This window comes from Hylobates moloch, unplaced genomic scaffold (genome assembly GCF_009828535.3).
Source record: "Hylobates moloch isolate HMO894 unplaced genomic scaffold, HMol_V3 SCAFFOLD_1, whole genome shotgun sequence".
Classification (NCBI taxonomy): Eukaryota; Metazoa; Chordata; class Mammalia; order Primates; family Hylobatidae; genus Hylobates; species Hylobates moloch.
Window position 1 is genome coordinate 7,755,722 of NW_026652276.1, and position 16,227 is coordinate 7,771,948.

The window sequence follows — 16,227 nt, forward strand, 5'->3', positions numbered from 1 at the left end:
TATATACTTTAAGTTCTGGGGCACATGTGCAGAACCTTCAGGTTTGTTACATAGGTATACATGTGTCATGGTTGTTTGCTGCACCAATCAACCCATCATCTACATTAGGTATTTCTCCTAATACTATCCCTCCCCCAACCCCCACCCCCCAACAGGCCCCAGTGTGTGATGTTCCCCTCCCTGTGTCCATTTGTTCTCATTGTTCAACTCCCACTTATGAGTGAGAACATGTGGTGTTTGGTTTTCTGTTCTTGTGTTAGTTTACTGAGAATGATCGTTTCCAGCTTCATCCATGTCCCTACAAAGGACATGAACTCATCCCTTTTTATGGCTGCATAGTATTCCATGGTGTATATGTGCCACATTTTCTTTATCCAGTCTATCATTGATGGGTATTTTGGTTGGTTCCAAGTCTTTGCTATTGTGAACAGTGCCAGAATAAACATATGTGTGCACGTGTCTTTATAGTAGAATGATTTATAATCCTTTGTGTATATACCCAGTAATGGGATTGCTGGGTCAAATGGTATTTCTAGTTCTAGATCCTTGAGGAATTGCCACACTGTCTTCCACAATGGTTGAACTAATTTACACTCCTACCAACAGTGTAAAAGTGTTTCTATTTCTCCATATCCTCTTCAGCATCTGTTGTTTCCTGACTTTCTAAGGATTGCCATTCTAACTGGCGTGAGATGATATCTCATTGTGGTTTTGATTTGCATTTCTCTAATGACCAATGATGATGAGCATTTTTTCATATGAGTGTTGGCTGCATAAATATCTTCTTTTGAGAAGTGTCTGTTCATATCCTTTGCCCACTTTTTAATGGGCTTGGTTGTTTTTTCCTTGTGGCTAGCCATATGCAGAAAGCTGAAACTAGATCCCTTCCTTACACCTTATACAAAAATTAACTCAAGATGGATTACAGACTTAAACGTAAAACCTAAAACCATAAAAACCCTAGAAGAAAACCTAGGCAATACCATTTAGGACATAGGCACGGGCAAAGACTTCATGACTAAAACACGAAAAGCAATGGCAACAAAGGCCAAAATAGACAAATGGGCTCTAATTAAACTAAAGAACTTCTGCAGAGCAGAAGAAACTATCATCAGAGTGAACAAGCAACCTACAGAATGGGAGAAAATTTTTGCAATCTATCCATCTGACAAAGGGCCAATACCTAGAATCTACAAAGAAGTTAAACAAATTTACAAGAAAGAGAGATTTTAAGGAATTTGCTCACATGATTGTGGAAGCTGGCAAGTCCAAAGTGTGTGGTGCAGGCTGGGAGGCTGGAGCCCCAGTGAAGAGTTGCTGTTTCAGCCAAAGGCAATTGACTGGCAGAATGTCTTCCTGCTCGGGGGACATCAGTCATTTTCTATTCAGGCCTCTGACTGATTGGATGAGGCCCACCCACATAATGGAGGGTAATCTACTTTACACGAAGTCTATTAATTTAAATGTTAATCTCATTTTTAAACATACCTTCCCAGAAACGTCTTAAATAGTGTTTGACAAAATGTCTGAGTACCGTGGCCTAGCCAAGTTGACACATTAAATTAGTCATCATATACAGATTAAATAACAAGCTCTAGAAGAGTACTTGGCAATTAATTACTCAACAATTGGTAACCACTAGTAAGAATTCAATTCAATAGATACTTTTAGTATCTGCTACATGTAAGGCAACAGGTCCGGAGAATATCTGAAACGAACTAATAATCCAGCCTATCCTTCATAAACAATGCAAATGTGGGTGCCAACACAGGTAGTACAAATCCCTGGAGGAATTCAGAGAGAAGCTGAAGAAAGACTTCTTAGAGATGATGGAAACATTGGCAGTTTGTGTTCTTCTCTCAAGCTCAGTGCCCAGGAGATCATGTGTTTCTTTGACCTTGGCCTTGATGGATGCAAACTCATTCAACAGGAGAGAAGGAGCCTCAGCCCAGGACAAAAGACCAGGAAAGGCAACACTGGGAATGGGACAGCAGTCATTTGCCAAGGGATGTGGTGGGGAGCAGGGATGTTCTTTAAAGGCAGGCCAGGCACTGTTACCAACCAGGAAGATGAAGAGACCTAAACACAATAGATGTGCCCTGTAAGAAGGCAGGGATGCAAAGTTTAAATGACTGCTACTGTTATATAAGGCAACTTTATGAATCAAACTATTGCCTCAGTTTTGCCTGCCCTCTTCACCAAGGGACAGAAGTATGCTTCTGATGACTTTATATACTGACCAGGTCATGATGCTCTCATGAGTATTTACTGCCCTGACCAAAAGATGTTCTTGCTGCAAGTCTTACTCATCAGCACTTTGGCACAAAGGCATATTTAAAATCCCTGGATAATCTCAGGTTCTAAATGCTCATTCATCTTACTCATGCACAACACTGGGTCCAGCAGTTTCTGGCCACTCTCCAGCCTCATCTTGACCCATCCTCCCTTCCCCACTAAGTGTCCTTGAGTTCCTTGGGGACACCAAATGACTTCCATCCCAAGAACTTTCCATATGCTATTCACTGCATCAGACAATAATGACATTCCTCTTGCATGCCCCCAATCAGCTTCTCTCTACCACTCAAATCTCAGCTTAAAGAGCACCTCCTCAGAGAGCTTCCCTTGATCAAGCCCTGACCTAAACCACTCTATCCTCTAACCCTCCATGCCAGTTCCCTGATTCCCCCATTCCTAGCACTTACCACAAATGCATAATGATCTTACTGGTTTGCTTGATGTTGTGTGTCTCCTCTAGTAGACTCTAAGCTCCATGAGGCAGAAACCATGACTGTCTTATTTACGGTATCCTGAAGCACCCAGATAGGAATATGATTAAATATTTGCTGAATGAATGAGTGAGTGAATGAGCACCCTTGGTCTCTCTGAACTTTAATCCAAGCCTTTCTGTTTGAAACCGGCACTAATTTCTGGTATGTAACAGGTACACAGAGCGGTGTGCTATGAGGTGATGACCATTAAAATTTGTAATTCTATTACTTTTAACCTGCTTTGAACTCAATTCCATTAGAGTCTTCCAGATTTAACTAATGGCACCATCTGGCACCAAACTCCATGGTCTCATTAAATGAGCAGTAGTAATAAAACGAATTGCAAAAGAGTAGAGGAGATTAAGGGGACAACAATAAAATAATGTTGCCAGCACAGAGCTATTGATTTTGTTTGTAGCTTGCTGGTGTGGGGAGAGATTCTTTCATTTCTCAGATTCTCTCGGCTACAATTAAACGTTGGCACCAGACATGCAGGGCAGGCACAGATTAGTGCTAAAAAGTGATGATCTAAAAATGCCTCTGCAGACTTCTGTCATGTCTAGTAAACCTAGGAGATTAAATACAAGACATCTATTAAATTTCAGGCCATAATGATTTCTTTTATTAGTCTTTCTCCCATCTGCAGAAATGTGTACAGCATTAATGCCCCCCAGTTTTGTGCTGGTCCAACACAAATTATTTAGGTAAGGTATTAAAAAGTATGTGGCACTAAATGAAAAGAGTTTTGTATAATAGCTTTTTTTAACATAGCCTCTGGAAATTTATATAAAATTTACCACAGAAAGCTTGACAACAGCAATTGGAAACCTATGGAATAAAGATGGGTGGGCATGCACATTATAGACTAATAAGATTCATCGCTATCATCTTTATTATTTCTTTTGAGATTGTTTCTTTTCATTTTGATCATCTCTGTTATTTGAGAAAAATCACTGCATTTAGAGCATATGTAAACCAAATCTTCATCTAATGCATAAACCATAGTTTTTGGTGCTGCGTTCCAATTTCATGTAATTGCATGATTTCTAAATTCCTGAACTCCACTATCAAGATTTACCTTGATGGCCTATAGTTCACAACCCTTCCATGTTCAATGCTATTGTTACACTGTTTTGGTAGGAACCACAGGTTTATCTGCTAAGCAAAGTAGTACAGATCAGCAGTTCTCACAGTGCAGTCCCAGACCAGCAGCTTCAGCACCTCCTAGGAACTTGCAAATTCCCAAGCCCTATCCCAGACCTGCTAAATCAGGAACTCTGGGAAGAAGATCCAGCCATCTATACGTGTACAGGTTTCCCCATTATTGTGACTTACAGTCAAGTCTGAGATTCACTGGTACAGAGCAATGGTTCTCAAAAGGGATGATTTTTGCCGATTTGGGGGCACTTGGCAAGGTCTGAAGTCACTACCAATCGCCACAACTGGAGGAGAGGGTTCTACTGACATCTAGTAGGTAGTAGCTAGAGATACTACTGAACATGATTAATATAATGCACAGGACAGATGCCCACAAGAAAGAATTATCTGGTTCAAAATATGAATAGTGCCAAAGTTGAAAAACCCTGGTATAGGAAAGGACAAAGAAGAGTGAGCCCTATCCCTTTAAGGACACTTCCCAAAGGTCACACACAACATTAATGTTTGCGTCTCATTGGCCAGAAATACGTTACAGAGCTAACCTACTGTGAGGAACAGTAGGAAATGTAATCCGCTAACTGAGAGGATAGATGTTGGAATGTTGGAATAGTAAGCAAGACTTTGCCAACTTGAGTTGTAGAAACCAGGGAATTTATGCTGCATAGTATAGAGATGAAGGGTATCTCCAGGAAGACAGTTGTGCAGGAGGCTAGAGAGCAATCCTTGGTTGGAAAGTCCCAAAGAAAAGATGAAATTAATAGAGTCCTTGATAAACAATATTCAGAAGAGATTTATATTTCTGATGGAGAGTTTTAGAGTTTAATTTCTGACAAGTACAGAGAAGATAAAGCAAATTTTTTCAATGAGGTGTTGTTATTTTCAGGAAAAAATAAACATTTATTCAAGAAATGTTTATCAGTTGGGAATGTCTTGGTTATAGTGTGGTAACAAACATTTCCAAAGTTGCAGTAGCTGGAAACAATAAGGTTTCATTTTTTGCTTATACTACGTATCCACCACAGGTTGAAAGGGGGGTTCTGTTTATAATAGTCACAAATGGATGCAAGGTAATGAAGCAACCATTTATTATTATTATTATGGTAAATAACACATAGCAGGAGATCTGCTCTCTTAACAAATGTTAGGTATACAATGTAGTATTGTCAACTACGAGTGCAATGTCACAAAGCAGATCCCTTGAACCTTTACATCTTGCACGACTGAAACACTACACCCATTGAACAACTCCCTTTCCTCCTTCCCCAAACCCCTATTCTCTAGCAATCACTGTTATATTTTCTGTTTCTAAGAGTTTGGTTACTTTAAAAACCTCATATAAATGGAATCATGCAGTATTTGTCCTTTTGTGACTGGCTTATTTAACTTAGTGCAATGTCCTAGCACAATGTTCATCCATGTCATAGCATATGATAGGCTTATTTTTACAGCTAAATAGTATTCCATTCTATGTACATACCACATTTTCCTTATCCATTCATCCATCAATGAACATTTAGGCTATTTCCACCTCTTGGCCTTTGTGAACAATGCTACAATAAACATAAGAGTGCAAATAATCTCTTCAAAAACATGATTTCAGTTCTTCTGGATAAATTCCCAGAAGTGGGATTGTGAATCACACGGTAGTTACTTTTAAGTTTTTCAAGGATCACCTTACTGTTTTCTATAGCAGCTGCACCATTTTACATTCACATAAACGGTGTTCAAGACTTCCAACTGCTACATATGTTCACCAACACTTGTTATTTTCTGGCTTTTGGACAATGACCATTCTAACAAGTGTGAGGTGACATATCATTGTGATTTTGATTTGCATTTCTCTGATGACTAGTGATGTTGAGCATCTTTTCATATACCAGTTAGCCATTTATATGTCTCCTTTGGGGAAATGTCTATTCAAATCTTTTGCCAATTTTTTCATTGGGTTATTTGTGGCTTTTGGCCATTAGGTTGTAGAAGTTCCTTATATATTTCAGACATTAATCCCTTACCAGATGCACAATTTGCAAATATTTTCTGCCATTTTGTAGGTTTCCTTTTCACACTGTTGGATGAAAGACTATGCAGAAGTCTTTTAGTTTAATTAATCCTACTTGTCTATTTTTGTTTTAGTTGCCTGTGCTTTTGGTGTCATGTCCAAGAAATCCCTGCCAAGACCAATGTCATAAAGCTTTTCCCATATGTTTTCTTCTAGGAGTTTTACAGTTTTAAGTCTTATGCTTAACTTTTTAATCCATTTTGAGTTGATTTTTGTGTATGGCGCAAGATTAGGATCCAATCTCTTTTACACATAGATATCCAGTTTTTCCAATATCATTCATAGAAGACACTAATGTTTCCCCACTGTTTACTCTGGGATCCCTTGGCAAAGAGCAATTGATCAGTTTTTGTATGGATTAATTTCTGGGCTCTCTATTCTGTTCTATTGGTCTATATGTCTATCTTTAGGCAAGAACCACAGTGTTTTCTTTACTATAGCTATATTTTGAAATCAAATAGTATAACACCTCCAGTTTTGTTCTTTCTGAAGATTGATTTGTGGTCTTTTGTGGTTCCATATAAATTATAGAATTTCTTTCTTTTCTATTTCAATTAAAATGCCATTAGAATTTTGGTAGAAATTGCATTGAATCTTTAGATTTCTTTGTGTAGCATGAACATTTTAACAATAGTATTTCTTGCAATTCATAAAACATAACTTGCCTTTTTATTTATCTGTGTCTTCTTTGACTTCTTTCCACAATGTTTTGTAGTTTTCAATGTACAAGTCTTTTGCATCTTCGGTTAAATTTATTTCTAGGTATTTAATTCATCTTGATGCTATTGTAAATAAATTGTTTTCTTAATTTCTTTTTGGATTGTTTTGTTAGTGTATAGAAATGCAACTGATTTTTGTGTGTTGATTTTGTATCCTGCAACTTTGCTGAATTCATTTATTAGTTCTAACAGGATTTTGTGAAATCTTTCGGATTTTCTACATATAACATCATATCATCATATCTCTGTGAACAGATATAATTTTACTTCTTCTTTTTCAATTTGGATGCCTGTTATTTCTTTTTCTTGCCTATTACCCTGACTAGAACTTCCAGTACAATGCTGAATAGAAGTGGGAATGTGGACATCCTTGCTTTCTTCTTGATCTTAGAGGAAAAGCTTTCAGTTTTTCACCATTGATGTATGATGTATAGCTAACAGTATGATGTTAGCTATGAGCTTTATATATACAGCCTTTATTATGTTGAGGTAATTTCCTTCTCTTCCTACTTTGCTGAGTGTTTCTTATCACGAAAGGGTGTTAATTTTCTTAAATGCTTTTCCTGCATATATTGAGATAATTGTGTAATTCTTATACTTTGTTCTGTTAATGTGCTATATCACATTGATGGATTTCTGTATGTTCAACCGTTCTTGAATCCCAGAAATGAATCCACTTAGTCATGGTGTGCGATTCTGTTAATGTGCTGTTGAATTTATTTGGCTAGTATTTTGTTAAGGATGTTTGCACCTATATTCATCCGGGATATTAGCCCATAATTTTCTTTTCTTATAGTTTCTATTTCCGGGTAACTCTGGTCTTATATAATGAGTTTGAAAATGTTCCTTCTTTTCAATTTTTTTTGAAGAGTTTAAGGATTGGCATCAATTCTTTAAATGTTTGGTAGAATTCACCAGCAACATCATCTGGTCCTGCGCTTTTCTCTGTTGGAAAGTTTTTGATTACTATTTAATCTCCTTACTTACACATCTGTTCAGATTTTCTATTTCTTCATTATTAGGTCTTCATGGGTTGTGTGTATACTTAAAATTTAAGAGGGAAGATCTCTCATTATGTGTTATTTACTAGAAAATCTGGGTTTTCCAATGCATTGGCGTGTAATTGTTTATAGTAGTCTCATAATTCTTATTTCTTTGGCATTAGTTGTAATGCCTCCTCTTTTATTTCTTATTTTATTTATTTGGATCTTTTTAGTCTAGTTAAAAAATTGCAATTTTATTGATCTTTTTCAAAAATAAACTCTTAGTTTGGCTGATTTTTTTTTTGTTTTTCTATCCTCTATTTTATTTCTGTTAGAATCCATATAGTTTTAGTCATTCTGCTAACTGTAGGCTTAGTTTATTGTGCTTTATTCTAGGTGTACATTTAGGCTGTTTATTTGGGATCTTTCTTTTTTTTAGTGTAAGTATTTATCACTTCCCTCAGTACTGTGATTTTTGTATCAAGTAAGTTTTGGTATATTATTTGTTCTCACTTGTATCAATATTTTCTGATTTCCCTTTTACTTCCTCTTTGTCCCATTAGGTGTTTAGGAAGATGTCACTTAATTTCTACATATTTGCAAATACTAGTTTTCCATCTGCTATTGATTTCTAGTTTTATTCCATTGTGGTTGAAAAAGATACTTGGTGTGATTTCAATCATTTTAAATCTATTAATACTTGTTTTATGACCTAACATGGGTTCTGTCTTAAAGAATGTTCTGTGTGTTTGAGAAAAACATGTATTCTTCTGCTCTTGGGTGGGATGTTCTGTATATGTCCATTAGGTCCATTCAGTCTATAGTGTTGTACAAGTCCTCTGCTTCCTTATTGATATTTTATCTGGATTTTCTATCCATTATTGAAAGTAGAGTATTGAAATATCTTACTATTATTATGTTGCTGGCTATTTCCCCCTTTCAATTCTGTCAATATTTGCTTTACATATTTTGGTGCTCTGATGTTGGCTGCATATATATTTATATTTATATTTATATTTATAGGTGCATATATATTTATATTTATATTTATCTTCCTAGTGAATTGACTCTTTTATCACAATATAATGTCCTTCCTTGTCTCTTGTGACAGTTTTGACTTCATATCTATTTTCACTGATACAAGAATGGCCACCCATGCTCTCTTTTGGTTACCATTTTCATGGAATATGTTTCCATCCTTTAACTTTCAGCCTACGTGTGTCCTTAATTCGAAAGGCAGCATTTTGTGTACAGTGTACAGTTGGATCTTGTTTTTTTTTAAGTATATTCCCCACTCAATAGCTTTTGACTGACACGTTTAATCCATTTACATTTAAAATAATTATTGATAAAGGAGTTACTATAGCCAATATTTAATTGATTTTTGTCTTTTTTTGTAGTTATTTCATCCCTCTTTTCTTGTTATCTTTCTTTGTTTTATTGATTTTTTTGTAGTGACATGTTTTAAATTTCTAAATTTTTTGGTATATCTTCTGTAGGTATTTTCTTTGTAGTCACCACAAGGCTTTCATAAGACGTCTTTTAACAATCTATTTTAAGCTCATAGCAACTTAATTTCAATTGCACACAAAAGCTCTACACTTTAATTTTTCCACGAAATACTTTATATTATTATTTATTAAAGAAGCATGCTTAGATTTATTTTTAATTTTTATTGATATATAATATTTGTACATTTTTATGGGGGTACATGTGGTATTTTGATACATACATAGAATGTCTAATGATCAAGTCGGGGTATTCAGGGGATCCACCCAAATGTATTTATCATTTATAAGTGTTAGGGACTTTTTAAGCCCTCTCTTCTAGCTATTTTGAAATACACAATATATTGTTGTTAACTGTAGTCACCTTACTCTGCTGTCTAACAATGGAACTTATTTCTTCTATCTAACTGTATGTTTGTACCCATTAAACAACCTCATCTCATTTCACCCCTCACACACACAAACGCTTCCCATCCTCTGGTGACTATCATTCTATTATCTACCTCCACGAGATCAATTATTTTAGCTCCCACATATGAGTGAGAACATATAATATTTGTCCTTGTATGCTTGGCTTATTTTACCTAACATAATGACCTCCAGTTCCACATATGTTGCTGCAGATGAGAGAATTTCATTCTGTTTTTAATGGCCAACTAGTATTCCTTTGGTCATACACACCACATTTTCTTTATTCATTCAAATCTCGATGTACACTTAGGTTGATTTCATATCTTTGCTATTGTGAATAGTGTCATAATAAACATGGGGGCCCAGGTTTCCCTTGGATGTATTGATTTTCTTTCCTTTGAATAAATACCCAGTAGTGGGATTGCTGGATTTTATGGTAGTACTTTTATTAGTTTTTTGAGAAATTTTCATGGTGTTTTCCATAATGGCTGTACTAATTTACATTCTCACCAACAATGGATAACAGTTCTCTTTTCTCCACATCCTTGCTAGCACTGGCTACTTTTTTGTCTTTTAAATAATAGCTATTCTAACTGAGATAAAAGGATAGCTCACTATAGCCTCAAACTCCTGGGCTCAAGTGATCCTTTTTTTTCTTTTATTACACTTTAAGTTCTAGGGTACATGTGCACAACGTGCAGGTTTGTTACATATGTATACATGTGCCATGTTGGTGTACTGCACCCATTAACTCGTTGTTTACATTAGGTATATCTCCTAATGCTATCCCTCTCCCCTCAACCCACCCCACGACAGGCCCTGGTATGTGATGTTCCCCTTCCTGTGTCCAAATGTTCTCATTGTTCAATTCCCACATATGAGTAAGAACACACGTTGTTTGGTTTTTTGTCCCTGTGATAGTTTGCTGAGAATGATGGTTTCCAGCTTCATCCATGTCCCTACAAAGAACATGAACTCATCCTTTTTTATGGCTGCATAGTACTCCATGGTGTATATGTGCCACATTTTCTTAATCCAGTCTATCATTGATGGACATTTGGGTTGGTTCCAAGTCTTTGCTATTGTGAATAGTGCCGCAATAAGCATACGTGTGCATGTCTCTTTATAGCAGCATGATTTATAATCCTTAGGGGATATACCCAGTAATGGGATGGCGGGGTCAAATGGTATTTCTAGCTCTAGATCCTTGAGGAATCGCCACTCAAGTGATCCTTCTTTTTTTTTTTTTTTTTTTTTTTTTTTTTGAGACGGAGTCTTTCTCTGTCGCCCAGGCTGGAGTGCAGTGGCGCGATCTCGGCTCACTGCAAGCTCCGCCTCCCAGGTTCACGCCATTCTGCCTCAGCCTCCCGAGTAGCTGGGACTGCAGGCGCCCGCCAATACGCCTGGCTAATTTTTTGTATTTTTTTTGGTAGAGACGGGGTTTCACCATGTTAGCCAGGATGGTCTCGATCTCCTGGACCAGTCTATTGGTGATCAGTTCCTTCAGTTTTTGCTTTATTGGGAAAGGCTTTATTTCTCCCTCATTTATGAAGGATTTTTTTTTAGGTATACTATTCTTGGATAGCGATTTTTTCTTTTAGCACTTTGAATATATCATCCCATTCTGTCCTGGGCTGAAAAGTTTCTACTGAGAAATCCTCTTTTAGTCCAATGGGGATTCCCTTATATGTGGCCAGACTCCTTTGCTGTTTCTACAATTCTCTGTCTTTGACTTTTCAGTTTGATATAACATGCTGTGGAGACTTTTTGGATTGTATCCATTTGGGGATCCCTGAGTTTCCTGGATCTAGATCTCTAAACCTCTTGCTAGACTTGGGAAGTTTTTAGCTACTGTTTTGTTAAGGAAGTTTTCTATGCCTTTGGCCATCTCTTCACCTTCTAAAACACCCAAAATTCATATATAGGGTCTCTTTATGGTGTCCATATGTCACATCTGCTTCATTCATTCTTTTTTCTTTTCATCTTCTTCCTCTTTTTTTTTTCTTTTTGGCCTGACTGGGTTATCTTTAAAGACCTGTCTTCAAGTTCTGAGACTCTTCTACTTGCTCTAGTCTATTATCGATGCTCTTGAACAAATATTTTATTTTTTTCATTTAATTCTTTAGTTCCAAAATTTCTGGGTTTTTTGTTTTATTTTGTTTATGATATTGGTGAATTTCTTGTTTATATCCTGAATGGTTTTCCTGATTTCTTTGTGTTGTTCATCTGTGAACTAAGCTTTTTAAATGTCATTATTTTGAATACTTTTCCTGGCATTTTATAAACTTCTTTTCATTGGAATATGTTGCTAAAGAATTATTGTATTCCTTTAGGGGTTTCATATTTCCATGTCTGTTCCTATTTCTTATATTTTTAAATTGATAGCTGTGCATCTGGTACAATGGTCACTTCTTCGAATTTTTTAAATTGGCTTTAATAGGGAAATACCTTCTCCTGAAGATGAATCTATGGTGTTTGTTGGATAGGACATTTTAGCTTTTATTCTGTGTGTGTGCAGAAGTATAGTCTTGCATTATTTATTTGGCTATAACCAGCAATAGTGGTGTCTGATTTCTTCAGTGGCTTGAGCTGCAGTTATTAGTGGAGGCTATTGTGAAGTTTTGCTGGTAACAAGGACACCAAGTGGACCAGTCTTTGGGCCCCACTGGTGGCAGTGGTTAGCTGGATGGGTCTTTCCTCAGGCCCCCAGGAGAAGTGCACAGAAACTAGAGGTGATGGACAGGGCAGGGTAATTCCAGGGCCCTCAGGGATGTTCTTGGGTACTGGGATGTTGGGGGGTACATGTGCATTGCCAGGCCAGGTAGGTCTGGCCTAAAGGCTCCTGGTGGTGTGCTTGGGTGCTAGTTATGGAAGGCAGGGTGGGCTGATCCCCAGGCCCTCCTCAGCAGAGCGCTTGGCTGGCTACAGCAGTGAAAGCAGTGGTTGCAGGGAGCCTGTCCTTGGGGCATGTGCAAGTGCACTACAGCCCTGTTGCTGGAGGAGGCATGGCTGCTGACAGTGGCTGCAGCTGCAGGTAAGCAGATCTCAGGCCTCCTGAGAACTGCAGCTCTGCTGCTGAGGAGGCAGGGTTAATGTCGGTGGCATGCACTTCAGCCTCCAAGGGCAGCAGAAGTGGTTGCAATGGAAGGTGGCTGAGTCTGTTCTCAGAGTGTGTGTACAGCAGCCCTAATGCTAGAGGAGGCTGGAGTTGCTGTCTGTGGTAGCCACCCCATGTAGTCAGTTCTCTTTAGGAAGCACAGGCTTTGGCTCTCTTTGTCCCATAGGCAGCTTCCATAGTGTCCTCCAGGGTCCATTCCCTCAGGTGCAAGACACTGTGTGTGCTAGAATGCTGGGGACCCTGTTGCTCCACTGAGTCCGGCTGGCATTGTGCTGATGCAGTCCTCTTCATGAATGCAGTGGGAATGTTAGTGTGTCCCCAGAAATGTGTAAATTTAGGGGCTGTTGGGTCTCAGGGCAAGATGCAGTCTGGTAAGGGCTGAGCTCTCAAAATGGTGCCATGCTACAGCTGCTTAGGATTGGGGAAAAGGGGCCGGTTGAGGAACCCAGTGTGAGGCTTCTTTCTCGAATGGTCTTCAGGCAGCTCCCTATGCTACCATAGGTCCCACAAGGGTTGAAGGATTCTCTCATGACTAGGGTTGCAGAAGTTCATGGTGGGAATGTGTACAGCTGGGGATCTTTTACCCTTTCTTTAGACTGGGGAGCCTCTCCAGACTCCCAGACAATCCCAGTGAACTGACTGCCCTGCTTCTCTCTCCTTCCATGCCTGTGGTGTTTTCTGTCACTTCTCTGTTAAATTCCAGTGTTGTCTCTCAGATGCTTTATTCATAGTGTGACTATCTACTTGCTATTTTGATTTTTCATGGAGGAGGCAAGTGTCAGATGCTGCTAGTTGGCTATCTTGAAGGTCCTCCTCACACTCTATGTTAATGATGTCACATTTCTTTATACTTTGCATCCATTAACATATTTTAATGTTTTTTAATATTTTAACATTTTCAATACTTTGTGTTTTAACTTCTATACCTGCATTTAAAACGAATTATGCACCACCATTGCAGTATCATAGCATTCTGTATTTATCTATATATTCAATTTTATCAGCAAACTTTATACTTTCATATGCTTTTGTGTTGCTATTCAATCTTTCATTTTAATTTGAAGGACCTCCTTTATCATTTCTTGTAAGGCTGGTCTAGTTGTGATGTCCTCCCTCTGCTTTTGTTTATCTGGAAAAGTCTTATCTTTCCTTCATTTTTGAAGAAACTTTAAGCCAGATATAGTATTTTTAGTTGGCAAATTTTTACTTTCAGCACTTTGAATATACATCCCAATCCCCTGATGTCTTATGAAGTTTTCTTTTATGCATTCTATTGATGCCTTCAGAACTCCCTCTTTGTCTCTGACTTTTGATCATTTGATTACTATGTTCCTCTGTATGGAATTCTGATTTATCCTATTTGGAGACCATTGGGCTTCTTGAATTTGGATGTGCATTTTCCTTCCCAATTTTTAAAAAATTCTGGCCATTATTTTCTTAAATAAGCCTTGGGCTCATTTTTCTTCCTCTTCTGAGACTCACATAATGCATAGCCTTGTCTACTTGATGGTGATCTATAAGTCCCTTAGACTTTCTTTACTCTTTTGTATTCTTTTTTTTCTTCTTGCTCCTCTGACTGGGTAATTTCAAATAATCTGTCTTTGAGTTAGTTTATTCTACTGCTTGGTAAAATCTACTGTTGAACTTCTCTAATGAATTTTTTAGTTCACTTATATTCTTTAGCTCCAAAATTTGTTTGTTTCTCATATTTTTTATTTATTTGTTGAAATCCAAATTTTATTCAGACACTGTTTTCTTGAGCTCACTGAATACTATTATGATGATTATTTTGAATTCTTTATTTGGTGTTTTGTATACCTACCCTTATTTAGGGTCAATTTCTATAGATTTATTCTGTTTCTTTGATTAGGCTCTATTTTCCAGTTTCTTTATGTTTCTGTAGCTTGGAGTTGGTATCTGCAAATTCAAAGGAACAGGCACCTTTCCCATTCTTCACAGACTGGCTTCATACAGGGAAAGACCTTCGCCAATCAGCACAGGTAGAAAATCTGGGGGTTTCTCAAACCTTTTTTATGGATGTATTTTCTTTGGCGAGTGTGTGTAAATTTCTAATTAGAAGAATTTGCTTGTTTCTATCTTCATATGCTCATAATCTCTTACTTCCTCTGGTGTCTACCTGCTGTACTCTGGGTCCTCTGTAGCAGCAGCATGTACTCCAGCTCTTTTTTTTTTTTCAGTAGTCACCAGGAATCTAGAGTATATTAGGTCCCATCAGCACCTTGAATTGGGTGAGACAGAAATCAGTACTTCAGGCAGCTCTGCAAAATGCCATGCTCCAACAATTTCTTTCCCCAGGGAGAAATTACCATTTGAGAGTTTTCACCCACTCATTCTCTGCTGAGCCAGGAGGGACTATCGTAAATGGTTATATATACTAGTCCAAAGTGTTGCCTTTATTTTCAGCATCCTTACCAGCCTGGTGCTTCTTCCTGCCAGTGCTTACATTCAGGCAGACAGAAACCAGTCCCTCAGGCAGCCACTCAGAAATCTGGACCATTAGACATATGCTTCAATTTTTTACCTCCTAAGGAAGAAGCCAGGAGTTGTGTTTTTTTTACCCATTTGTTTTGTGCTGTACTGAAGGGAAGAACAAGGCCAAGAAAAGTGCCCTGAATTTTCCTACTGACTTTTATGCAGCTGGTCTCATGCTCATCTTAGATGCAGGAACTTCTTCTTATCGGTTTCTGGGTTTCTCAGAAAGGAAGTTGCCCCATGTATTATGATTAAATCAGTGTGTACATGGGTAAAAGGAGGGTCTGGATCTTCCAATCCACCATTATGCTAGCATCACTCATAAACTTCTTGAATATTGGTAGTTAGCAATACCAGACAGAAAGAGAGCTCTGGAAAGTTTCACACCAGTAATTACATGCTCTGGCCTGGAGCTCATTGGCTAGACCTAGTCACATGACTTTACCTAATTCAAAGGGAGCGGGAAAGCAAGTCCTGCTATGTACCTTAAAAGTTGAGAACAAAATATTTGTCACTGAACACTGATGACAACCACAAAAGGAAATATGGTATTGCTGTGAACAATACTTACAGTCATGATAATACAAACACTGAACAACAACAAAAACTATAATATGACTCTCTTGGGAGGATGAAGGTGGGGTTGGGAACAAGGCATGAAATGACTGAGTCTTCATTCTTTCACCATAGGAAGTCACAAATACTAAACAATCAAAACTAGCAGTATGAGTCTATTACTTAGAAATAGGAAAAGAAAAAAGAAAAACAAACAGGCAAAAGACTTTTAAGTCATTGCTTCAGCTCTTAGAGTGAAGTGGGGCAAGGATTTACATGCACATTAATACATGTCATCCATCCAGGAAGAAAAGGGAAGAATGCAGTGAGATGCCTTATTAGCTTTCCTGCCACTCAACTTGCTCAGACTTCGAGCAAATCCTGTGTCTGTTTCCATTTTCACAACCAGCAAATATGCACCACTCATAAGCAAAAAACCTGAATAACTGAATAAT